The sequence below is a fragment of the Molothrus ater genome, chromosome 1 (assembly GCF_012460135.2).
Source record: "Molothrus ater isolate BHLD 08-10-18 breed brown headed cowbird chromosome 1, BPBGC_Mater_1.1, whole genome shotgun sequence".
In the NCBI taxonomy this organism is placed as follows: domain Eukaryota; kingdom Metazoa; phylum Chordata; class Aves; order Passeriformes; family Icteridae; genus Molothrus; species Molothrus ater.
Window position 1 is genome coordinate 124,602,694 of NC_050478.2, and position 25,398 is coordinate 124,628,091.

General features: G+C 40.7%; 1 protein-coding gene across 2 annotated transcripts in view; it reads right to left on the minus strand.

Annotated features, from left to right (window-relative positions):
- PAG1 (phosphoprotein membrane anchor with glycosphingolipid microdomains 1) overlaps positions 1–25,398 on the minus strand; it is a 112,017-nt gene that overhangs the window by 66,886 nt on the left and 19,733 nt on the right. Inside the window, exon 2 of one of the 2 annotated variants that reach the window (XM_036406675.2) lies at positions 20,904–20,963. The exons of the other annotated variant lie outside the window; for it this stretch is intronic. The gene's annotated coding sequence lies outside the window, so the exon portion shown is untranslated. The remainder of the gene's footprint in view (positions 1–20,903; positions 20,964–25,398) is intronic. 2 annotated transcript variants of the gene reach the window in all.

Here is a 25,398-nt window from a genome sequence, read left to right on the forward strand (position 1 = left end):
GCACATGCACATCCCATTCCTCAAGAGAAACACCTCGAATAAATACGAGAGCACAGAACTGCAAGGAAACTCACAAGTCCCTTCTGTGAACTCCATGATGCTCCATCCTAAAGCTGCTCTTTATTTTTACCTCTGCTGCACCTGGAAAAGTCTGTTAACAAACCTCAGAGATAATCAGGGACTGGTTTTTATTGCCTGGCCTCGCTTTACCCAGAGTAAAAAGCATGGGCTTCCACCATTATATTTTAGCCATATCTATCACACCAACTCAGAAGAAAACATAATCCTTGTATGATGCTATGATCCTCTTCTGAAATGCCAGTGACTCTTACCTTTGAGTCACCTATAAATTCATAAGAATTCTGTCACCTGTCAACTTCATAAGCATACTGCTGCTTATTTATGACAAGGATAGGAAAATATGAAACATGTTTCATCTCCTTTGAGGAATTTAATTAGCAGATTCCCTTTGGCCCAACACTCCCACCATTTTAAAATAATATTGACCTCTCTATTCAATTTTCTACATATTTAATATTTCTTCTATGAATCTTCTTTTTCTCTTGCCATATTGATAGATCTCCATGTGGGTACCACATTCAAATTCTTTATCAAGACTGAGATGAATCGCATCTATTGCTTTTATTTAGCAACAGAACTGAAAAATATGAAACAGCTAACCTTGGCACAAAAATATTTATTAATAATTTTTTATTTTATCCCATTTTCCATTAGCTTCTCTGACTTTATTATGTTGTTCAACATTCGTTCTAAAATATTATGTATTTTAGAGGTTGGCTTAACAGGCTGTTATTTTGCCAAATCCACTTCCCCTGGAACCATCTCAAAATCTGAAGTTTACATTTTATATTTCTCATTCTCATGCCTCAGTGTTCAATATATTCAATAAAAAAAGTCTGCAATCCCATGTAACAAAAAATGGCTTTCCAGGGAGGAGCAAAAATGCTTTTTAGAAGTAAAAATCTGATGACCTCTCAGTTCAAGCCTCTGGAAAAGAAGTGATGGATATTGTTTCTCTACCTTGTCCCTGAAACTCCACTGCTGTTTTAATGTTGCACTACACTGGTTTTCTTCAATAGCTAATATGGGAAACCTGATTCCTTTTAAAGAGGCCTCCCAAATCAAACCTAAAATCAAATACCTCCCCACAACTTAATTTATTAGGTTAAAAAGGTCAAGAGTCTCTTCACCACTAAAGTACTTGTCCAATTCTCAATAGGAAATTTAATTTCTGTCATCGGGAGCAAATGTGTATAATGCAAACGGCATTCAGAAACTCTACTGCACTTTGAAACTGAACCCACTTTTTGCAGCTGCTGCTTTAAATATCATCAGAGTCTAGAAACAAAACAAAGCCCTGTCTCACTGACATATTCCTGCATTAACATGAACTCCAACGAGTGAGTTTAAGTGGGTTTGGCCACCAGCTGTGGAACTCTGCTGCACCTTCCACTGTACACTAGTCTACAACCTAATTAACAGCCCTGCAAATATTCCAGATATCTGCTAATATTATGCACAAAGATGTAATTAGAAGTGTGTGTGAACACAGATATGTTTGAAAAAAGAGAGAACAAATGTGCAGCTCCAACTGCTATCATTATTAACTCCTTCTCAGTGGCAGCATCATGCACCAGGTTAGGGTAAGGTTAATGCACACCCCACACTGTGACCTTTCAGACTGAATTTAATTGCATCCCTACCAACGATATGGCAAAATGATAAGGTGCATCCTGATTGATTTTCTTCCTTGCAGACCACAAGAGCTCATTTCAACCAAATCCTGCCATTAAATTTACAGCACAACTGGAAAGGAGTTTTAAATTATATACACCCTAATCTAATATTTGAAACAGTTATATCAAAGACTCTCTCTATTATAAGCTGCAAAATCCCTATTTGCCTTTTCTGTAAACCTGCAACACTATGTACAGCATTATCCTTCAATTGTTAGTGTGCTTAAAATGTGTGTCTAACACTGTCAGAGCCATGCTGTCAAGCATTAAAGAGCACTTTTAGGCATTCTGCCCCTGTAATCCTTGGGGACTTCAGTAGCTACAAGTCAGGGGAAAATCAAAATAAAGAGAAAAGACAGGTCATCATGAACCTAAGTGCAGTGTAGTCTCATGATAGACATTTCTACTCTACGTGCACAACACATATAGGTTCTACAAGAATTTTACTATCCCTACTTTACTAAAGCTGGGACAAGTATCTTTGTTAACATACCAGCCCACAGTGAACTGGAAAATTTTGTCAGAATATTTGATACACTTTGATTACTGTATAAAATATTATATGCCTCACTATAGCAGAGTTTATTCAAGCCTTAGTTGTTTGATAACAACTTAGATTTTTGGTGCATTTTTCATTATTCTTTCAAATAAATTTTTGGTGTATTTTCAGATATTCAATACTCTATGCTGCATTCAAAATGCCCATGGGAAACTCTGAGATGTGTGTCTGTTTTAAGCAGTTTCCGCTCGCAGTGGATGAAAGTAACAGCCAACCACGCTGGGATTTCAGGGTTTTTTTAAGGAGGTGATGGCAGGCATATTCTGTTATTACTGTATAGGAGTTTTAGCTATTGCACTCATAATCATGGTCAGAACAGCTCATCTGCATTGAAGTTCTGAAGAGCACTGTGCACAGCTGAGCCATCACTTAGATCACTTGCATTTAGAGGAACAGAAACTTGGATGAGCCCCAAATTATGGCAGACCTAATGTCTCATTTGCCAGCAAATCATCTGTATCAGAAATTACTTTAAATGACAATGCTAAAATTGAATTTGTCCCATGTTTAACATGCCCATTAAAAGGAAATCCTTCAATGCCATTCACTGAGGCTCAGATGCAGAGAGTCAAATGACCATGTGGTCATGGCCACAGCCCACCCTCAGCAATATCCCTGACTTTGATAATCTCTAAATGCTCTGGAGTCAAGGAGGAACTTCCCACTCAAAACCTCTCACCTTTACAGTTGGTCTAGTTTCATGAGTCTCTGATGCACAGAGTGCTATGACAGTCTTGCCTACGAGAGAACTTGTCACTTTACCATGACTCAATTTCAATTTCACAGCAAGGCCTTGCCCAAAGCCATGCTGGAGCCTCTTGAAGCCTTCAACCACCCCTAGCTTCCCTTGGATGGCCCTCAGGAAAGAGAACACAGTGGCAGCAGAAGGCTGGGGGGGACCTGAGACTGGGTGAGTTTTGCAGAGCTTTGAGCCAAGTCACTGCTCTAACAAAGCAACCTCCTGAGAGCCCACTGTGAACCTAAACACTGAATTTCTCATTCAATGCATCCGAATGCAAGTGCAGTGTGAACAACTCCACCAAGGCAAAGACAGAATTAGCCTCATCAGACATGCAGCAGCATATGTCTCTTTCAACATGTACTGCAAAATAGATACTGAATGGAAAACAGATGATTTTTAGCCTCCTATTCTGTCTACCGGTAAAAAAAAATCTCAAAATCCTGCATATCTTCATGTAAATTACTGTACTGCAAAGATAAATATCAAAGTTATGCAAGATGCTAGATAAGTAGAAAGACTTAAAAGAACAAGGAAGAAATAAAAACACCTACAAAACCTCCAAAGACAAAAAATAAACAACAGTTTATTTGTGTTCCCAGGCAAGTCCAAAGCCAAATATTAGCATTTTCTTCTAGAGGCAACTTTCTGTGTATTGAGAGCCAGCTTAAATAAACAGCTGGCTTTTCTTCTCAGAATATTTGGGGAGCCTGCAAATTTTTTTCTCCTTTGAGAAAATATATGAAAAACAATGCAGGAACAACTTCACACAGGAGTAGTAAAGAAATTCAAATATCTAGTTATAATTATAAATGAAATTTTGGCCATGCAAAATCTGTATGAAATGCTGTCAGGTGGAATATTTGCCAGCCACTCTTCCAAGCAGCAACCAGAGAAATCTACCTTTGTTATCTCCTTGTTGATCTGGTTCCCCACGCTTCTTTTATGCATTTTATGTGGCTTTTTAGTTTTATTCCCATATTTCTCTCTTAGTCTTACCTGAGCTCATTCCCTGCTGGATCCCTGGGTTTTTCTTTGGTATCCCAAAATCTCAGCTGAGGACTTGCTGGTATCTAACATTAGAGGTACAGGGGCTCCAGTCATCTTTAAGCTGCAGTAATTTTTTCTACTCTGTAAAGCCTGAAGGGATAGTACTTTTCCTTCCTTGCTAAAGAGTAAACATTCCCCTTCCAGTGGGCAAACAAATTATCTTCTGTTGTTTGTAAAGACACTCAAACAATACCCTTGTTTACCTTTATAAATGTCTTTGTGCTATCCCCAGTCCAGCCCAGGGAACTGAGCAAAGGTGGTGCAGCTGACATATAGCAGGCAGGAGTAAATGCCTGAACACCCAGAGAAATCTCTGCCCAGCAAAGAACAGAAACAGTCACTCTGCTGTCTGAGTTTGGGCTGAGATAGCAGCAGCAAACTGAATCTCAAGACAGTAAGTATCTTTAGTAAGCAAATTAATTTTACTCATCAACTCAGCAGAAACATGGTTTTCTGCCTCCAGGGAAGGGTGCAACGTGTACTCATTAATGACTGTTTATTCAGATCAACACTTCTGCTGGATAAATTCCCCACCACCACCACCTTACATGAGCTATTTCATGATCAAAGTATTGAAATCAACCCTGCCAAAGCAACATCATTTGAGCAGCTGTGTTAAGCGCAGGCACGTTTGAAGGATCAGAACCTAATGACGTTTTCTGGTTGTTTTTTTTTGGCATGAATACAACAAACACCTCAACAAAAACATAACTCTGCCCCTGCAAAGTACAGAGGTCTACTCATGCAATTATCATCTATAAGCACAAATACTATTTGCAAGAATCAAACAATTCATTCAATATTATTAGTTTATTTCATAAGTAGGCTGATTACTTCTGAGATAGCTGCTTTCTTAAACTACATGGCTGATATGCAATCTGGTAAGCTCCATTTACCAGTTTTCATTTAAATGCATCCTATGAATCTGACCCTACTTCATTAAAACCAACAAATGTCACACAAATCTTTGCACATGGAACTCAACATATCCAAATGAAAACCAGTCTACTGCTGACAAAAAGGCTGAGAGCAAACTAGTACCTCTATCTTGGTCATCACAACCTCAACTGCGTGATGTGCATCAGCACACGCCTTAGAAAATGAAAAGCCTGTTAACTCGTAGGGTCCTTCTGAAAATGTGAACACATCCACTGCTCATACTGCTTCGTTTAAAAGCTGGCTCTAAATTTATCAAATACAGTTTGAAACTGAAAGTGACTGGAATGTTTTGCACTACTATGTCACTTCCTAAGAAAGCTGATGTAGAAATATTTCCCAGCTGTGGGTTAAGATTTCCAGATGAATAGAACGAGCAGAGAGATGTGGGCTCCTGACCAAAAGGCACTGACAGTCCACATTAAACAGCATTTGCCCAGGATGTGTCAGACAAGAGACCTGAGGCTGGGTTCCTGTTGCTACAGGAAAGTGCCTGGCCAAAATACACTTGGCTGCTCTAGCAAGAGTTTCTCTCCATATTGTTTTGTTAATGTTTCCAAAAGGTCCAGTTTTGCTTTTGTATGAAAAAAAACCCAACCCTCACTTTGCACCAAAATAAACTGTGGGGTTTGACTGGTCACAGCACAGACAACCAGACTTCCAGTGCATCCCCTGAACTATCAGTGCACAACAGAAACTTAATATGAACTTTTTATAACATTTAATAAAAAAACTTACCTAAATATCTCCTCCAAACTCTGATTAGTATCTGCCATACATAGATTATTTTTGCTTTTTCTGCGCATTTTCCACATACAGAAACATTTTTAGGATTTTAGGGTTTTTTATGGCATCAATAAGCTACATGAGGAATGAGACAGACAAAACCAAAATGTAACACAAAAAGTCTCTAAAATATATTGTAATGTTGTCATCAACAGACAGTAACTACAGAAACATCATGGAAATAATACAGGCAATAAATTGAAGCTATGTGAATATTTACTTTTATTTTCAAGACAACTGAAATTATGAGATCAATTTGGCCTTGTTTTTCTCTCATCACTTTTCAGACTTGTCAGAAGGAAGTGCAAAAACACTGCAGTCGATATTCTCTCTTGCTAGCCTGGATTAGTAGATTTATGTTAATTGCAGACATCTACATAAAAACACCTCTTAGTATTCCTCTTCTATAGGACTTTTACTGAGGATGAAATTCTGACCACACAAATAAAGTAAAAAGAATTTTTTTTTTTTTTTTTTAAAGGAAAACTTACCTTGTAGCACATTTTCAGCAAATGTCACAAAAAGGTCTGATTGCTTCCAAAGGCTTTGATCTTGCTATCACACAGCAGCTCCTGACTGAACCAAGTGACCTCGGGGAGGCTCTGAGGGAATGGGCATCACTCATCTTAGAAACAGTCTCCTCACATCAGACATGCTTTTCATACTCTGTTTACTTCCAGGCTGGACTGCATGAAGCATCAAATCTCTGCAGCTCCAGCTGATGGGATGGGAGTTTCCAGCTCCTCAAAGGTTCACAATTCTCAGCTGGGGATAGGACAGCAGGACACCTGCTCCCCTGAGACCTGCTGAGTCTGGTGGGGTGCTGCTCAGCTTCACCTCGGCTCTCTGCAGAACACCCACCACTGAAATAACAGAAAGCCAGCTAGCCAGCATGGATCACTCTCAGCGCTCAGCCAGGGAGAAAACCAGCAGAAAAAGCCTTGGCCAATATATGGGGATTTTGACTTTTCTTTCAATAGCATGAACTAAGACCCAGTAAGCATCAAGGAAAGAATGAGTTGCTTGTCCTGGCTAACCACTAAGCTTAGACAGTGGCATAGAAACTAACAAGAAAAATCATTGAAAATGCAGCATCTGTTGACATTTTCCAGCATGCACTGACCTTTCCAGTACCATTACACTCAGCTTTGCAGCACAATTACAGTTTCAGTTCCATGTATCGATAAGATCCTCATTATCTGAATTCCATCAAAATCTTTAAATTCTTGAGAGAGCAGAGAAAAACGTCTGTCTGAAACAATATTCAGTTCAGTGACATCAAAAAGACCCCAACTCAGCTGCTGGGGTTGACTGTTCACACCACTGCACTGTAACCTGGGCAGGTAAGAAGGGGAAGAGGCTGACAACTAACATGAGCATGATTCCTCATGACAGTGACAAGAGTAGGTAGCTAAAGCCACAAAATGCTATATTCAAGGACAGAGCCCAGAAAATGACCCTTGCAGTCGTAAGCTCACTTGCAAACCAGAAGTCATTTCATGGTATGCGAGAAGAGTCCAAGTTAATTTCCCACTCTGACCTCAGAACCTCAGACTATCCCTTGTTTAAGTCAACTTACAAGGTTATAATGGCTACTTTTGTTTCTAGCAAACCTACAAACCTGCTTTCCTTCACTTGTCCTCTTCCACTTATTTCATATGCAAAGGTAATGCATTTTATTACAGAAATAAGGAAGATCTGCATTAAGTCATGTCTGCTTAGAACTCAGGTGACTCCCCACCAGCTGGAATCTATTATTTGATTAAAAATGTTGTTGTGCCAGCTGCCATGCAGCACGTTTCACTACTCTGATTCCAGGAGGAATTAAACCCATACTGAAAATGAAGTCTAGCATGAATCAGCCTCTTCTCAATACTAATGCATACCTGGAAAAAAAAAGCATAAAAAAACCACCACAAACGTAGCCCTTCTGGACCCCAATCTCTAAAGCAGAAGGTGTTCAGTGGGGAAGAACTTCAAATTTCACATATTATAAGGTAGTAATTTCATAAAGCAGTGTCCTAATTATACCCTTAGGCTTGTTTTTAAAGTGATCTTTCTCACCATAAAAACAAACCTAAGTCCTCTTCCAACAGAACCAGCTCTGAAGTTAAAGACAGTTGCTGAATTAAAAAAATTAAAAGCTTTTGTATCTCCCTGATACGGTGAAGTATTTACTAGTGGAGGGTAATTATTAGAGAATGTGCCCAGAGTAAAAAATAATTTATAGTTAAGTCTGTTACTGCTAATTCAGTTAGAATGAGAGACTGTATTGAGCAAAAAGCCCATTTAATTTGAGGGGGATTTCTGCCCGTTGTGGACTGCAGGAGTATATACTGTGAATAAGCACTGAAAATGTTGCTTAGCTTCTTGCAGTGCAAGAACATTAAAAGCTTTAAGGCAATCATTTGCAAAGGCATACTCACAAGGCCTCTCAATAGAAATACAGCAATGGCATATTGATAGGTCTACTTCTTACTATTCTCTTTTTCTGCTAGCTCAAAGCAAGTTGCAGACTGCAGCTTCAGTAGCTCTGAAAAAAGTCCACTGTTAGCTCTGAAGAAAGTTTACATTCAATGGATGTTGGCAACTTTCTCTGTTCAATGGAGGGTCATACAGTTAAAAAATTAAAAGGTTTTTATGACCTCAGACACGATAGTCTCTTAATATGCAGACATAAGAACATGCAGAGGTAAGGCTGAGAGCTGAAGCCCACACCCATTCCTGGTGGTACCAAGGCAGAGACAGAGTGCTCAATACTTTATTTAGAAGCACTAGGTAAATATCATGTGGATATTTCACTGATTAAACTGATAAACAACAGTCACTCTAGATTCCCAAGTGGCAGTGATGCCATGTATAAAATAGCTCAAAGAGAATACAGTAGGCTTTAGTCATAGCACTGAACATAACTGAAGGGTCAAATCACTGCTGACCCAAGCTGCTGTGACTTGATGTTTGCTTGAATGGAACAGAGGCTCTGAGCAGGGCAGAGAGTGCCCAGTGTGAGCACTACAGAAAGTGCCATCGTGATGGGCTGCCCTGCTGGCAGTGTCTGCAGGGAAGTGAGCCTCTGCAGCTGGAGCCCCACAGGTACTGAACTCTTCAACCCTGAACATGGATTCCCAGTTCCAACTCTCCAGAGAATCAAAAATAAATGAAATTTGTTGCATCTTAGAGATCTTCCTTTCAAATATGTTTTAATTCAGTTTGGGAAAGCTTGACCTCTTCTCATTTTGTGGGTTGAAAATATTTCCATTTCCAGACCAATTATATGACTTCCTCAATAAACAATAAATATATTATTTAATCCACTTTTAAAGACTCAGCTTTGTGTATTTTAACTTTTCATTCTACATCCTCTTTCACACTAGTACAAAGTATCATAGGGTAGCCTGTTCCATGCTTGTTCAAGCACCGATTAGAAATGCAGTATGGGTACACATATTGACAAACACCCCATAAAGACATGAAAATAATGCTTATGCACTCCTCCTATTCACTAGCTTTCCTGGCAGCCTAAGCCAGCAACCTCAATCCACCATCATCAAACAAGTCAACTCACTGTCTTAGGCTGAAAGGTGTAGCTGGGCTGTGTATTCTATTTGCCACCTGTTAGAGGTGGGGCAGTTATCTTCTGTTAATGGGGCAGTTTTCTTTATCTCTTCCACAACCAATCCTCCCTCTGGGGAGATATCTTCTGTGAATGGGCCATTGAGTCACTGCATGACTGATGAAGTTACATCATCCACTGGGAGATGCTCTGCCCAGGGGGAGGAGCCAAGCATTCCTACCTGGATATAATCTTGTATTTGGAAAACCAGAGCAGCCTTTTCCCACTGGATTCCCAGAGGAGCAGCTGTCTTCTCCACTGGATTCCCAGAGGAAGACCAGACACATCTACACCACCACTGGACCTTCAGAGGAGAACTGCACCCTTCTCCAGGATCACTGCTTTAACAGAACCACACCTGCCCTCCAGGAGGGCTGCAGCCACCATTTAACGGGACTGCTACCAACACCCTGACCCACAGGGAGTCAGGTTGTATTCTGACCCTGTCAGTGATTTGTTTTCTTTTTTGTACTATTGCATTTGTATTTTTTATTTTCCTAATAGAGAACTGTTATTCCTATTGCCTATATCTTTGCCTGAGAGTCCCTTAATATAAAAATTATTATAATTCAGAGGGAGGAGGTTTACATTTTCCATTTCAAGGAAGGCTCCTGCCTTCCTTAGCAGACACTTGTCCTTTCAAACCAAGACACTCACCATGGATACATTCCTCCTGTCTGTCATGCAAAATGGAGATACTCTCCATGCCAAAGACACAAGCTTCCAAGAGTACCTGCTTCACTGAGAGAGAAATAAAGCCTCACCCAGAAATATTACAAAGAGGATTTACTTTAGTTTCTCCTGGGTGTACTTGTATCATGATGCTTGTATACACATAAAAAAGCCATATATTGAGATTTAGGATGATTTCAGGAAGGGAGCCCTCTATAATAGAAGCACAAGTCCCAGATTTGCTAACAGAGACATTAAAAAAATTGATTCAATGGCAATTACAATATTCCTATCCCAAATGGCAGCTAAAACTTTATCCCACCCTACACTGGCATGTATTGTGTGTAGGCCTTACATTTCAATAAAAGGAAGCAAATGCTTTTAACAGCACACTACAGAGTACACAGGAAGGCTACAGGAAGGCCATTATAACCTCAATAAATATTTGCTGACTAAATATACTATTTCAATTAACATAACCTTTATTGAAATCAAAAAGAATATCAAAATTTAACTAAATTTTAAGAAAACTACTGAGTAGTAACAGCTGTAAGGGTTTTTATGTAAAAAAAAAAGTATTTATATATTTCTACTTATAATTCAATACCACTGGTGTAAAATCCTCTGTAAATGTTGCAGGTGAGGAGGAACTTTTTGTGATTCCAGAGCAAAACCACCAAAATCTGCATGGGCTGATGCTCTCTCAAAACGTGGGGTAACACACAGAGCCCATGACTCTGCCAAACATGTGATTGAATGTGGCAAAACCCACACTGCCCTGAAAACACAGCTCCTGGTGCCTGCAGTACTGCCTCAGCCCAGGCACACACCCTGCCCTCACAGGAAAGCTGCTGGTCTACACAGTGGTGCAGGGGAAGGCTCTATATTACTAATTTTCTGAGTATTGCCAGCCCATAGGACTGTGCCCCCTTTCTTCCATAATCTGCAAGTCAAAAAGTCCTCACCACAGGAGACCTGGGAAAGTGTGAGGATTAAACTTGTAACATAGGTTCTGGCAAAGAGCTCCTATGGGTGCCTGGGAAAATACTTACTAAAAGTCCCATCCATACTCAAACCTCCATTTCCCAAGCTCCTGATGGGCAGCAGTGCTGAACATATACCTGCAAATGGAAGCTACAAGAGATCTGAAATACTAAGGAATGCCACAAGCACTTCTTTTCCTAAAGAAAAAAAAAAGGGGGTTTGTATTTCAGCTCAGGTATTTTATAATTATTAGACATCTTTAAGAACATCCCTTATTAAGGACATATGCCATCATTTTTCACCTTTACCATGTGATATTTGTTTTCCTCACACAGTGCTATAAAAAACTTTGTGGCAGTTGTGAGGCACTGAGCCATCACAGTTACATTCTCTTCACTGTGTTATGGTCACTTGGAATCATGGAATGATAGAATGGCCTGGGTTGGAAGGGACCTTAAAGATTATCTAGTTCCAACCCTCTGCAATGGGCAGGGACACCTTTCACTCCACCAGGCTGCTCAGAGCCCCATCCAAAATGGCCTTGGACACTTCCAGGGATGGGGCATCCACAGTTTCTCTGGGCAACCTGTTTCAGTGTCTCACACCCACAGCAACAGATTTTTTCTTTATATCTAATCTAAACCTACTCTTTTCCAGGTTGCAGCCATTCCCCTTTGTCCTGCCACTACATGCTCTTGTAAAAAAATCCCTCTGCATCTTTTTTGCAGGCTCCCTTAAGGTACTGGAAGGCCACAATTAAGTCACCCTGAAGCCTTCTCTTTTCCAGGCTGAACAATCCCAATTCTCTCAGCTTCTCCTCCCAGGAAAGGTGCTTCATCTCTCTCAACAACTTGGTGGCCCTTGTGCTGGGGACCTCATCTAGCAGTCCCAGGCAGGGTAGAAGCACACTGAGGGCTGTTCTCAGTGAGAATAAAAAAAGATAATTCTTGCCTGGAAAGCCACATTTAAACATTAAAAAAAAAAGATCCAGTAAGAGGATATGGATTGTTGACAGGGAAGTAGGAGAAAACAAAGAGACTACATCAGTCAACACAAGAGGCAGTGGCTATAACACCTCACTAACCTACTTCTCTTTTTTTTTTTTTTCAGGGATTATGGCAGAAGAGACTCTTAAGAAGGGATTTAAAAGGAGAAAATGAGGTTAAGTGTGTTGATGTCTGTCCACAGCTCATCCTTAACTTCAGTGTAGCAGTGAATAAAGCCTGCAGATGCTGTTTTGAATACACAGCAGGTCAGTGACAAAGCTGGTATTGCAAATGAACTGGGGGGCTGTGTGGCCAGAAGAGCTTTGGATATGAAATCAGACTGCCTCTTTCTACCATTATTATTATGAAAGAAACACATGAACACTACAGAAACACTCACAAGAAAACAAATTCCTTTTAACAGCAGATTTGAACAAGGTAAAAGTTACATAAACTGCATATGAACCATGCTGGACTGAAGGATGGCATTGCTCCATGGCCACCAGCGTCCCTAGGGCTGGCTCCCAAACATGTCTGTCTATGTTGGTTGTTACAAGGAGTTACTATCTTCTAATTACTCCTAAAATATCTATATGTAATAGCTGGAAACTTCTGCATTCCATAACTAATTTGGTCTTTATTATAAACTGATTTACTAATGTACTTGCTATTTAATTCTGTTAAAAAATATTGAAGGTAGTATTTTTTTTTTGTCACCTCCTTAGCTCAGCCACTTCCCAAGCCAAAAGAGCAGTGGCTAAGGGGCCATTTGAGCTCAGCAGCAAACCTTGGTCTTAAAACACATTTGCCTCTCAGCAGATGGTACTCTCAACAGCAGTGCAGCCTTTTATCCAACTGACCATGAGATGGACTGGTGTTTGCCATCCTCTTAGCACGCCTCTGCAAACACCTGTTTGTTTGGTAAGACTAGGTGCTGTACCAAAGAGATGCTGTTAGGTAAATTATTGTCACATTAGGTAAATTACTGAAACAAGAAGGTAAAAGTTAGAAAATGATAGCAGACATCTTCCCACACAAGGCCTTTTTAACAGTGGTTTACGGATGAACCACCTTTCATCAAAGGTTCCAGCAAAGCATCAGAAGAAAGCAATTATAGGAACACAACGATATCACAAAGTTAAGAAAATACTTTCTGCTGTGCTGCACTGTACTCATGCAAACCTTAACAACAAAAGGCCTGTTTAAAATGTGGACTATCTTTGATTATTTTGCTTAGTGCTCTTCACCGTGTCCTTTAAAAACTAGCAATCAGCACCAGAAAAAAAGCCAGGAGGTAACATAGCAGCCAGCTATGTCTCACTGTCACTGTCACAAATGGATTGGAAAAGCACACCAGTTGGGGTCCCAGCACCCTGCTAACACCAAGGCTGGGTCCAGCCCAGTCTTTCACCCTTTGTGAGGGATTATACCAAGCAGAGCCTGGCTCAGGGAGACCAGCAGTGCTTTCCAGGCTCTGCTGGGCACAGGGAGGACGTTTCCACTGACCCCAAGGGAGATGCTCTGCTCATGGGGGCACACAGCTGCTCAGAGAGGAACTCAGTGTGTGTGTGTGTGTGTCAGCCTGAAACTGAACTCCACCCCACAACTGGGTCCTTACACTCAGACTGCTGCATCCTGTAAGGTTTTTATAGGACACAACTCACCATGCAATAAAATAAGCCTGCAAAACATCTTAAAGAACCACGTCCTAAGAGCAGCCCAGCACTGACTAGAGCTGGACCTTGGGCAAACAGCTCTGGTGCACAAATCCTCTGCCTGGGTGTCCTGAAGAGCTCTCCAGGCTGGTGAAGCAGAAAATGTGTGCATTCATTCATGTTTTAGTGCCTTATCTGGGGTGGGTACTCCCCTGCTGTCAAAAGCCAGGAGTTATGTTCCTGACAACAGTAAGGACAGGACTAAATCAAGAAAAAAAATTCAGAGAGGCAGAGAAATTCAGATGAGCTTTTGATGAACAAACCTCATTAACTGACTGGCTATCAGCTATCCAAATAGATTAAAAGAATTATTATTACAGCTGTAGTTTACCAGTTTGGAAAAGTGACATTTAAAAGTCACTACACAACACTGTCACCTGTAATGCTATGCTGTAAATTTGTTATTTAAAACCTACTTGTAAATACACAGCGAGTCTTGCAAGTTATTGGCAGCATTCAAAAGTACTGGCAAGAGCAAATAAAAATGCATCCATTTTGGAGAAATTAGGTATTCTTATGACTTCATGTCCTCATCAGAGAGCAAGCATTAAAAATATGCCCATTGCAATGTGTACAATAGCCCAGAAAAATGCTGGCTTTGCTACACTTTCTTCAGATTGAGTCAGCTGAAATGAGGTTTTCAAATCCATGAAAGACAGGCAGAGTCAAACACTGCAATGCTTTCCCAATGCCATCATATGTCAGAACACTACATGTGAAAGTTCATATATTTGATTTCCTAGCAGATACCGCTTTTCCCTCCTTGTCAAAACCGTACCATTTCCTGGGGAAAAAATACAAAATGTGCATGTTTCAGACAGTCTTACTTGTTGTGGATGGACTCAGATTATGCTGTCCCAGTTGAGTGACTTAAAATTGGATTTATTGTGATTCTTCATGATTGAAGAGGTCAAAGCCTTCCCCAGGGAAAACAACTATAAAATGTTCTGCAGACCAGTTTAAGGAGTACATGTGAACTTCTTAGCTTCACAAGGTTAATGTGTGTCTTGGTTTCACTGTAAGTAACACAACCTTCTTATTAACCACAAGAAATACAATAATTTCATGTCTATTGAGTAGAAATGAATTATTTTCCTACATTTTCCCTCCCTCCTCAAAATATGCAAAGCAAATTTTGAAATTCCCAATTCAATATATATCAAAGAAGAAAAAGATTCAAAGTCAAATCCTAGAAAGTCAAGAAATGCCAGAACAAATTTAGTTCAGCTCCCTTGTGCTTATACATCAAGATGAAATATTTAATTACATGATGACATGCTATTTTTTGACTGCATTATCTGTGCTTTAAAGAACAAGAAACAAATTCCATAGTGGCCTGATTGGACCAGATGCTTAGATGTTCATTGCATTTCAAATCTAATACTCTAATTATTTATCTTATTGAGAGAGGTATAAGTTCAGATTAAAATTTTCCTAAGATTACCTGATAGTTTGATTTTTTTTCCAGTGGATAAAACATTATTGGAAATATATCTTCCACCAGCAAATACTGCTTGATAGTATGCTGTGATCTAATTTTGAATGAACAAAACCAGAACAAATCTCATTTGGCCTGATTTTTTTTTTTCAAACAGGTCTATCACAATGACTAACTCATCAAAATATTTCAAATTGCATTCTAAAAATACCAGCTATTTATTATTTTACTCTGCTGTACAGACATCAGTCTAACGCTCAATCAGAGTAAGTGGTGATGAATCATGCACATTTTAGGAATGTCTTGGCTCTCTGAACAATGTTTGGGTTCTAAATCTTTATTGATAGAAATATCTTCCTTCCAGCAGAAATTTACATACAAATGTGCAAATCAGGGCTAGAGCAGCAAGCCTGTGTTATGGCTAAGAGGTGGCTGGGCTTGGCTAGCTGCCTTCAGTGCCTGCTTCCACCTTGGCTCGGATAATTGGAATAAAGATGAATGAAAATTTAGGCCTGCAGTTTTAATAGTAACTATTTGTTATTTAAATTTCCTGCTCCACACTAAATGATTGCAAGAATGTGTGCTCAGAATTAAAAGGCTGCTCTTTAGCACCAGCACATTGATTTCTTGGGGTCCTTGCAAAGCTTTTCACATTGTTTCTGGCCTACAGCTCTACACCCCTCTAACTGCCTGTCAGACATCATTTCTGCTTTATGAATAAATAATATGATGCCCAGGGGAAACGTTGGGCTAAGACAAAAAAATCAATATGTGTCCAGCACGTATTAGGCAGTTGTTCAGCTGAAGTCTGTCTCAAATACGTGGAGTAATTTTAATAACAAAACAAATTCCTTCTACGCTGAGCTTAAAAGAAGGCTATTAAGAAAGCACTACTGCTATATCACTCTGTATGCTATTTGAAGATTAATAATACTGTTCTCTGGAAATGTGAATAAATGTTCTGATTGTAAAGTATTTGGTGATTATTTGTCTACAACTTTCAAATATTCACACTACAGAAAAATGTTAGCAAGTGATTTTTTATTCTGTTCCTCTTGGAGTGGTGCTGGTGCACATCTGTGTAGTAAAGCTGTTGCTACAACTGACTTGTTTGTTATTTTAAAAATGTCTTCCAAAATCACCTTTTTTTTTCTTTCCAGATGACCCAGGATCAAAAGTGAAACAAAAGCAGGGTAAATTAATCATTCATGCAGCTCTGTAATGGTCTTAGTCATTCCTGCAACAAGCCTATTTTTGCAGTCAGTGCAGTTCCTGGTTCAGTCCCCCACCATGCCCAGATGCCAACCTGCCACAGGAATATTTGAATCCCTCCACTGCCTAAATAAACAGGCTTAACTCCTGTGATGGGGCAGTTCTTAAATTCCTTTGCATTACGCCCGAGAAGGGCTGGGTATGTTAATTGTACCATGCAGGAAGCAGCACTGTAGGAACCGCTGCCCACTGCTCTCCCACAGAGAGAGAACCCTTAGTGAAGGTGGCCAAGCTTGACTCCTACACTCCTTCCTTCCTTCCATGTGCCCTTCCTCACCAGGAAAGCTTGGGCAGTGCCAGGCAGCAGCACACAGCCCCTGCTGAGGGGACAGCACATCTCTCCCCTCCCAGCTCACTGATGGCCAGGGGGGCTGAAGTCTCACCCAGCCTCACCTCCTCTAAAATGTTACCTTCCCCCCATGTTCCTTAAAATATAGATCTCATGCTGGAAAATGAGGAGATGGATAGGTTATTTTGGCACAAGCTGCCAGTGCTTCTAGGAGCCCTCATGAGAGCCACAGGCACCCCAGGTTCAGCAGCATGGCCAGACAAAGAGCAGAACCAGAGAGGTAAAGACAAGCTAGCAAGCTGCAGTCAGACCATGGATGACCTCTGAGATCCCTAACTCCAAGTCACCAACATTCAGCTCATGGACATTGCTCTCCAAGGGGGTTTTTTCACCCCCCTGCTGTTATGCAAACCTTTTAGTGCAGATCCTCCCCATGGGAGCTTGCTGACAAGGCGGCTCCTCCTGCTACGCTCAGTATAATGAAAAGCACAAATTTCATGTATTTATGACCCTTTCAGGCTGAGGAGCTGCAGCTGAGTGCCCTTGCCTGGGGGTGCTTACTCCTGCAGGAGAGCCAGCCATCTGGAAGGGCAACCTAAAGGAAGCAGAGGGAAAACCTGACATGTCAGCCAAAGAAAGCTGCAGACGTGCAGAAGCTACCAGTGATAGTGGCAGGGATACCAAGGTATCCTGAGGCTCACACCAGCCAACATGGTGGAGCCCATTAACATCAACACTGATAGAAAATGCTTTTGCCAGCTCAAAGAAAGTGAAATGATAAAGACAAGAGGGAACTTCTAAGAACAATCAGACCAGAAGGGAGCAAATAAAAGCCCCCCAACAAATTCAACCTAAAAAAACCCCAGTAACAAACAAAAAAGTCCCACACCCACTCCTCAAAAGCCACACAGGCAAAAAGGAGAAGCCTGAGGCTGATGCTTGTATGGATTTCTGTTGATTCCAAATACCTACAAACCCCAATCCCCATGTGCTTGGTGCAAAACAGCCAGAAAGGAAACTGAAAGCAGAATAGTAACTTCCACCACAGGCAAGCTGTCAGCTGTAAGCAGCAAACCATGTATCCTGTGCAAAATCACTCTGATGGAAGCAGCCCTTTCTTCCCTTCTCACTGCCTTTCTGTCCAGGGCCATTTCCAGGTCCCTGGCAGCGCTCCCATGTCAGCAAGCCCTCTCCAGCTGGCACCTGGCTCACACATTGTCCTTCAGCCACTGACCTTGCACCTCTGCCAGGCCAACACCAGGCCAGACAGCCCAGAGCAGACACACTGAACATGGGCAGAGCAGTGTGATGCCCACCACAAACATGGAACAAACCAGTCCTGCACGTTCTCTGCAGGACCTAAGTCACAGGGGATGACTGCCAACAGCTCTGCTGTCCTGCTGTAGAGACCTACCCAAGAGACCCCACCCTGCTCTTCACCCCTCACCCCCCACCACAGTGTATGTGTGTTAAAAGCCACTGCTGTGCTTCTAGAAAAATGACTGTACAACAGGTATTTCTGCCAGCCCCCAGGAGACAGGACCAGCTGGGCTTGGACACTTGACTCATGACCACTCAACTCGCACATTCTTACCCTTTGGATGCAATTTAAATAAATAATTAAGCTTCCTCAAACTGACACTGGCTGTAACCTCTCAATGTTGCCTTTGAAGGCCACAGGAACCTCAGGGAGGAACCTCTCAGTGAAACACCAGAGCTGCCTGTGCTTGCAGTGCCTGCAGATGTGGTTCCTGACTGGCTGAACGAACTCCTCAGCTCAGCGACCTCCTTTATCACCTGTCACACTTGCCCTCTCCACCTCCATCTGAAGGTACTCCAGATCACACCCATCAAGTGACCCATGGAGGGGTCACCTGGTTTTTTAACACAGCCCAAAATCTGCCAGGCTAAAGACTGACACTGTTTCACCACCCCACAGCTGGTTGAGAGAGGATCCTCTCTCACCTTCCAGCCTTGCTCCCAGCCAAACAGCTGTTTCTGGGCTGTACTGTGCATCAGAGTAGCACACCCAGATTTCTGAAAGACCCTAGAACCCAAAGAAAACTTTTTTTTTTCCTCAGCTCTAAGGTTCTCAGCTTTTAACTGAGATGACAGTGCTCTGGACCTACAGTTGCCCTCAGATGGCACTGTGTTGCTGTCTAATGCTGATGGAGGATTACATGTCCTGATAATATCTGTTCACAAGTTCTGATTTCCTCTGCAAGAGTTCAGATTATGCAGGTCCATCAGACATGCTTCAGTCATCAACCCATTTTTATTGCAAACAGAATTTGCAATAACAAACAGAGAAGAGAGAGAAAACCCTCAGCTTTCAGATGTGTTTCATTTCCTGATCTGAGTATCTTTCACAGAAAATTTCTCTCTTCCATCAGAAAATGAGAGTTCAGAAGTAAAATGCTTAATCTTTGACAGATTTAAAGGCAACTGTCATAGACCTCTAGCTTCCACAAGGTAAGGCACTAGAAGCATGAGTGGTTAATTTTATTAATTTTATCTCTAAGGTATCTGTACAAGCTCGTGGATTTCTATATACATTTTAAAGACAACTATTCCCAAGAAGCAATAATTTTATAAACCATATTTATGTTGTATTTATTTATGCCCCTCTCATGAGCTCAAAAGCATCTCTGTCCTACATAGAGATAACAAAAGGAGACAGAGAGGGATTCAGAGTATTCACACAAACTCATACAACCAGTCACTGTAGCTTAGAAGGCACCTGGTCAGACAAGTTGTGGTAACCAAACATGTTACCAGAGAAGTGCACTCCATTTTGCAAAGGAAAAGTTAAACCTGTCTATTGTTAAAAAAGTTAAGTTTGTCTGAACAATCCACCTTTCCTTTAGGGAAAGCTAGGAACGTGCAGCAGGTCAGTTAGCACTGTGGGGTTACCCTGAAAGATTTTGTTTGCAATACTATCAAGTGAAGACCACCTGCTTGGTGTACAGTAGCAAAGGACTGATTCCTCAGAAAGTTTCAAGGTTCTTACTGCATTAAGAAAGAGACTTGAAATCTTCCCAGTATTTCTCAACTCAGCCACAAATTGTGTGCATTACACACAACCAAGTCCAGTCCAGTCTGGAACCGTATCACTTACTAGTAACAGCCCCCCAGCAAAAGCTGGGACACTTGGAATTAAAATTAACTTCAGTCCTTGAAATTTACCTTTTGCCAGGTGCTGGGAGACATTATTGAAGAGGCAACCCAACATAAATTTGGTATGGCTCAAATCTCATCATTCCTCCAGTAAATGAGGCAAGCAGCACCAGCTAAAGGCTGATGTTGTTGGGCCCCATGTGGAGGTTCCAGCTCTGCTCTGCAGACTGCACACCCACACCAACTCCCTAACCACAATATCCTCTTCTGCACCCAGCACGGGGGGAGAGCTTTGTAACTTGACCATGAAATATGAACCCCCAGCAGTCTGTTTGCTTCAGCTGCTGTCCACACCCATGGTGACCTCATTGGCTATGCTTCCAAAGGCCTTTGAGATGAGCAAGTTGATGTGCAGATCTGCAGCATCTACCACAACTGCAACAGCAGAAACAGCTTTTATCAGCTTGGCAAAGTGAGCCAGGACTGTGATTTCCATGAGATGGTCATGGCTTTGCTTGACCAAACCATTTACACTGACCAAAGCCACCTTCCTGGGCAGGAAAACCTATGTCAGCACTGCAGGACACAGGATGCCTCTCACGCAGCTCCAGGAGAAAAAACAGCTGAAAGGCTGGGATGCTGAGGGGTGAGGAACAACTTTCTGAATGACCACACACAAATCCACATTCAGCAGATTTTACCTTTCAGCTGGTACTGGCACTGCTCCTTCTTAAGACACAAATACAAGAAGGGCATTTTGAAACTATATCACATCTTTGTTTTATACACACACACTGGCAATCTCACCCAGCTCACCACGGATGGTGAAGCTGTAAGCAACAGTTTCTGTAAAAGCTACTTGTAACATTGCTGCTAAACATCTTAGTGACTTAGCACTGGCACCATCATAAATTACAGGAGTCTTCAGAAAATGAGTTAAAGCCAAGCTGACCACCACAGGAAACAGAAAGCAGTTGTATAAACAATTACCTTGTAGGCTCTGTAGGGCTTGATGTTCAAGTGAGATACAGTATTGACAAATGATTCCTCCTAGGCAGAAAAAAAAAAAAAAAAATTCACACGTCCAAATTCAATTATGACACACTTTAAGAATATGAGAATATACATTACATTCTCTGGTTCATCAAGTTTAAAATCACATCCAGAGAAAAGCACTTTATGAAAAGGTTTTCTTACTATACTAAAAGTACCCAAGAGTAACTAATACAATCTTTAAATTCCTATTTATTATTTTTATCTGTAAACTATCTTTTGGCTTTTAAAGATCTGATAAAATTAGGCTGAGAATTAGGACATTTTTATTCTTCCACCTATGCAATGTTGCCAATAACACAAATTTCATAGAACAAATCAGAATTAAAGGCTCCCATATGTAAAGTTAGGGTGGTTTGTACTTGTGCAGTGACAATATCTTCAGAGAGATTTCTGTAACTGCTTGGGTTTGATATGTAGAAACTCACTGTTATTTAGCAATTGTACTGCTTTAGTATCTAAAGAAAAAGCATCCAGGTCAGTGATGAGAGATTTACCAGAAGCAGAAAAAGGTAAAGAGGCTGCAAATTTTCCCTTGGCACCAGCCTTGGAGCACATACTTTTGTTTATGGGATAACATAAAGGGGCCATATGGTGGCAATTTGTCCTTCAATGCCTACATAACAAAAATGACTAACTTTGCACTTTGTTTTTTCCCCATTGCTTACATGAAAAATTAACTAACTTGGTTTGTAAATTGACTTAGCTAGAGGAATGTTAAATGTCCTCCCTGGACATTAATTTCAGATTTAAAGGATCTTATACTGTTTACTTTGTAGCAGGTTAGCTCACTAGAGTATTTAAGACAGGTTTAAACCAAAATTAGAGCAATAAATAAATTAAGCTCTGAAATAGTAACCTGTAATATTAGGAAATATAATTAATACCAAAGTAAAGGGAAATAGATACAAAATAGACTATCTCTGAAGAAATATGCCATTTCTTCTACACTGTTAATTTTCAGAGGAGACTCAAGTTACTAAAGCAGCTTAAGAAACCAGAGATACTGTCAGGCTATCTGCTTGTTCAGACCACAGAAGGATATATTGATTCAATTACTTTCTTTTGATGTAAATCCAAATTAAAATCTGTATAAGAACATATTACAACTCAAATTTTGTGCAAAAAGAATTTTTTTTTTTAATTACCCGGTTGTTTTGCTCATTCAGACCCATGTGTGTGTGTCCCACATCCCCCCACTGCACTAGTGTGCTCAACTAAAAATAAAGCAGTGCATGCTCCAGGAGAACTGTTGCTTAGCTACATTCTCAATTATCACAATGCTGGCCTTACCCATTCAGTGACAAGGTCAAAGCAATTGTTTCTTTACTTTAATGATGAAGTATCCTGTTTATAAAAAATCTTATCTGTTTCCTACTTGGTAAAATATTGCACATTTCAGTCAGTCATTGCTGGCAAGTCCCCCAGAAAGACACAGTGTGAAAACATAACTGGTAGTGTTCATGTTAGCCCTTAACAGAGTGGGGTTTTTTTCTCTCCCCAACCCCACCCTGAACATCAACTACCTCACACTGACACACAGGCAACCAATTACACCAACATTTGTTTTCCTTCTCTGCTGTGTCCAGGCAAATATGACAGAAATGCAGTAGATCTATATTGTATATTTATTCTTATTCTTCCCCCCCATCCAATAACAAGGATAAGTAAAGTGACAATTTTTAATTAGCCTGTACCTAGAGTCGGTGCTGTGCGAAAGCTAAAGAAAAGAAGGATTTTCCCCATCACTTGTAAACACAAGAACTTTTTGCTTTTTCTTTGCCTTTGAGGGCAGCTGTTTAGCTGCAAGGACTGCAATTCTCCCATGGCTAGTCCAGGCTGCTGAATATTTCATAGCCCCTGAGAAATGCAGCTGTAATCAACTCACAAATAATGAAATGGGCAGCAATAATAGAGCAGAGGTAAAGTGCACCATTAGAGAGCATCAGTGCTTTGACTGCTGCTGCTGCAGTCTTGCTGTACCAATTTATCAGGTTATTTGATAAAATAATAATGCTATCAACTATGAAACAAAAATTAATGTTTTGCCAAAAAAAAACCCCATCCAAACCCAACAAGTGTCTCAGGTGGCCAACATGAATAGCAAACAGAAAAAAGTCAGAAAGCATGTCAAAAGGAGTCACATTCAAGACTGAAACTCTATTAGATGTATTAATCAATGCCAATTACACACAGCCACATTCAGGTATTAATAGAAAAGTTACTTAATTCAGGAAAAGCTTCATAAATATTAAAATAAAACAGCAAAAACACCTTGGAAGTAATAAACATGTTCATTTAATAATATCCTGCAGAATAACCCATCTGTTGTCTTAAATTCTTTGTAACAGGATCTTGAGGTTTGACATTCAGAATCTCAACCACCTCTCTAGGAAGCCTGTTCCAGTCCTTGACCACCCTCCTGGTAAAGAAATGCTTCCTATTTTCTACTCTGATCCTCCCTTGACACAGCTTTGAACCATTTCCCATGCACCCCATAACTGAATACCAGGTAGAAGGAACCACAACTCCTTTTCCACTTCCCCTGCTCAGGAAGTTGTAGGGAGCAGTGAGGTTGCCCCAAAGCCTCCTTTTCTCCCAAACTAGACAAATCCAAAGTCCTTAGCTGCTCCTCACTGGACATTGAAAGCTGTATTTCAAGTGACTCTGTGATATGCAACTGTGGGGAAAAGCAGCTGAGAACCAAGCAGAGGCTCAAGAATAAACACAGCGCTCCAGTCTTGCCCAAGTTGGAGGCAATTCACAGAAGTCTGTCTGTGCCTCTGTTAGTTAACAGCTGATACCCACCAGAATATGTTGAATGCTATTCCTAGAAGTTAAAGGGAGGTCTGGATGCAGGACTGTTGGCAAGTTCACATACAACACATTGCAAAGAGAAGTCTTGACAGAAACATGAAGTTGCACAAACACCTGTGCAAGCAGAAATCTAACAGCAGTGGGAAATAGAAATTGCTACATGCTTTGAGAAAGAATCTCTGTGCAGGAAGATTTCAATTTGTGTCAGTCTAATCATATTTTACATGTAATTCATAGGAACTCAAGGAATCTAAGCAGATTGTGAAAGAAGTCAAAGTGAAAAACACACCCTCTTCCTTCAGTGTCTTTGTACTTGTTATGTTCTCTACAAGGATATGCTGTATTTTTATTTCTTTCCTCACCAGCAATAGATACAGGTTTAATACTGCCAGAGAAAATGTGGTGTACACATGTTCAGTGCAGCAGCAGGAAATGAGCTCTAATATTCCAGAAACACATCACCTGTCACTCTGAAAGAAAATGGTGTCTCAGGGTGATACTGAACTGGAGTAATTCCCATGCTTTGATAATTAAAGTACTCCTCCTAATGTTATCTTCCATCTGCTGGAGAAGAGATCACACAGATAGACCTTCCAGCCACACAGAGTCCCCAAAAATTCTCTTCAACGATCAGAAAGCTCAGACATAACTAAGATTTCTTCATTCATATTCTCCTACACTCCCTCCTACAAATACCCAAAGATAAATTACTCAGACAAACTCCAATTTGGACTTTAAATGTCACAGGCAAATCTTATGTAGCGCATTTCTTCTTTCACTTTTTTTCCCTGGGATGAAAGAATTATTATTAACTCCCTGGGGATCATGTCTTCACTCTCCTGTGAAAAAGCACATGATAGACAGAGACAGACCTTGAACAATATAAGGCTGGTAGAGCTGCTCTACAAGTTTATCTATTAAAAATTCAAATATCTGTTTCAACAGCTGTGTATTTTCTGTCATATCACTAATCCTCTTCCAGATATCAGCATCCCAGTCTAGCCCTTCTATAAAACAGTGAGACTGTGCTGATACAGGCTGCTGTAATTGGAAGGATGATTAGGAGATACAAACAGACATGCAATTCTAGCATCAAGGGACTCACAGATCATGCCCAACTCCTAAGAGGAGCACTCACTCTCACACTTCCAAAGCAGCAAGGCAGGCAGCAGTTACTGCTCATGTGCTGCCTCCTCCTTGGGCAACTCACTCTACTGGGAGCCTTGGAAAATTTGAAGCACCATATTAACTCTTTCCAAGACTCTGTATTTGCCAATATATTGTGAAAAGGACTTTGAAGACATTCAAACTCCAACTGGCATTTTGTGATGATAACTATAGGAGGTGAGGCTAGCAGTGGTGCTGCCTGTTACAGCTCTTGGCCACTTTCCCCTTTCTTGATAATTTTCAATTGTTAAAAAATGTGGCTTCATGCTAAATGAAGTTTTGTGTATCTCCACTAAAACAATGCCTATGTTTCTGAAAAAAAAGCCAAAGAAAAGCACTTTTTCCCTGCACAAGTTAAAAGGTCTTTTTGTTTGAGAAGCTCAAGTATCTCTACTCTGAAGAAAGGACTTGAGAAGACCCAGAAAAAGCTTTATGTCAGAGAGATGCT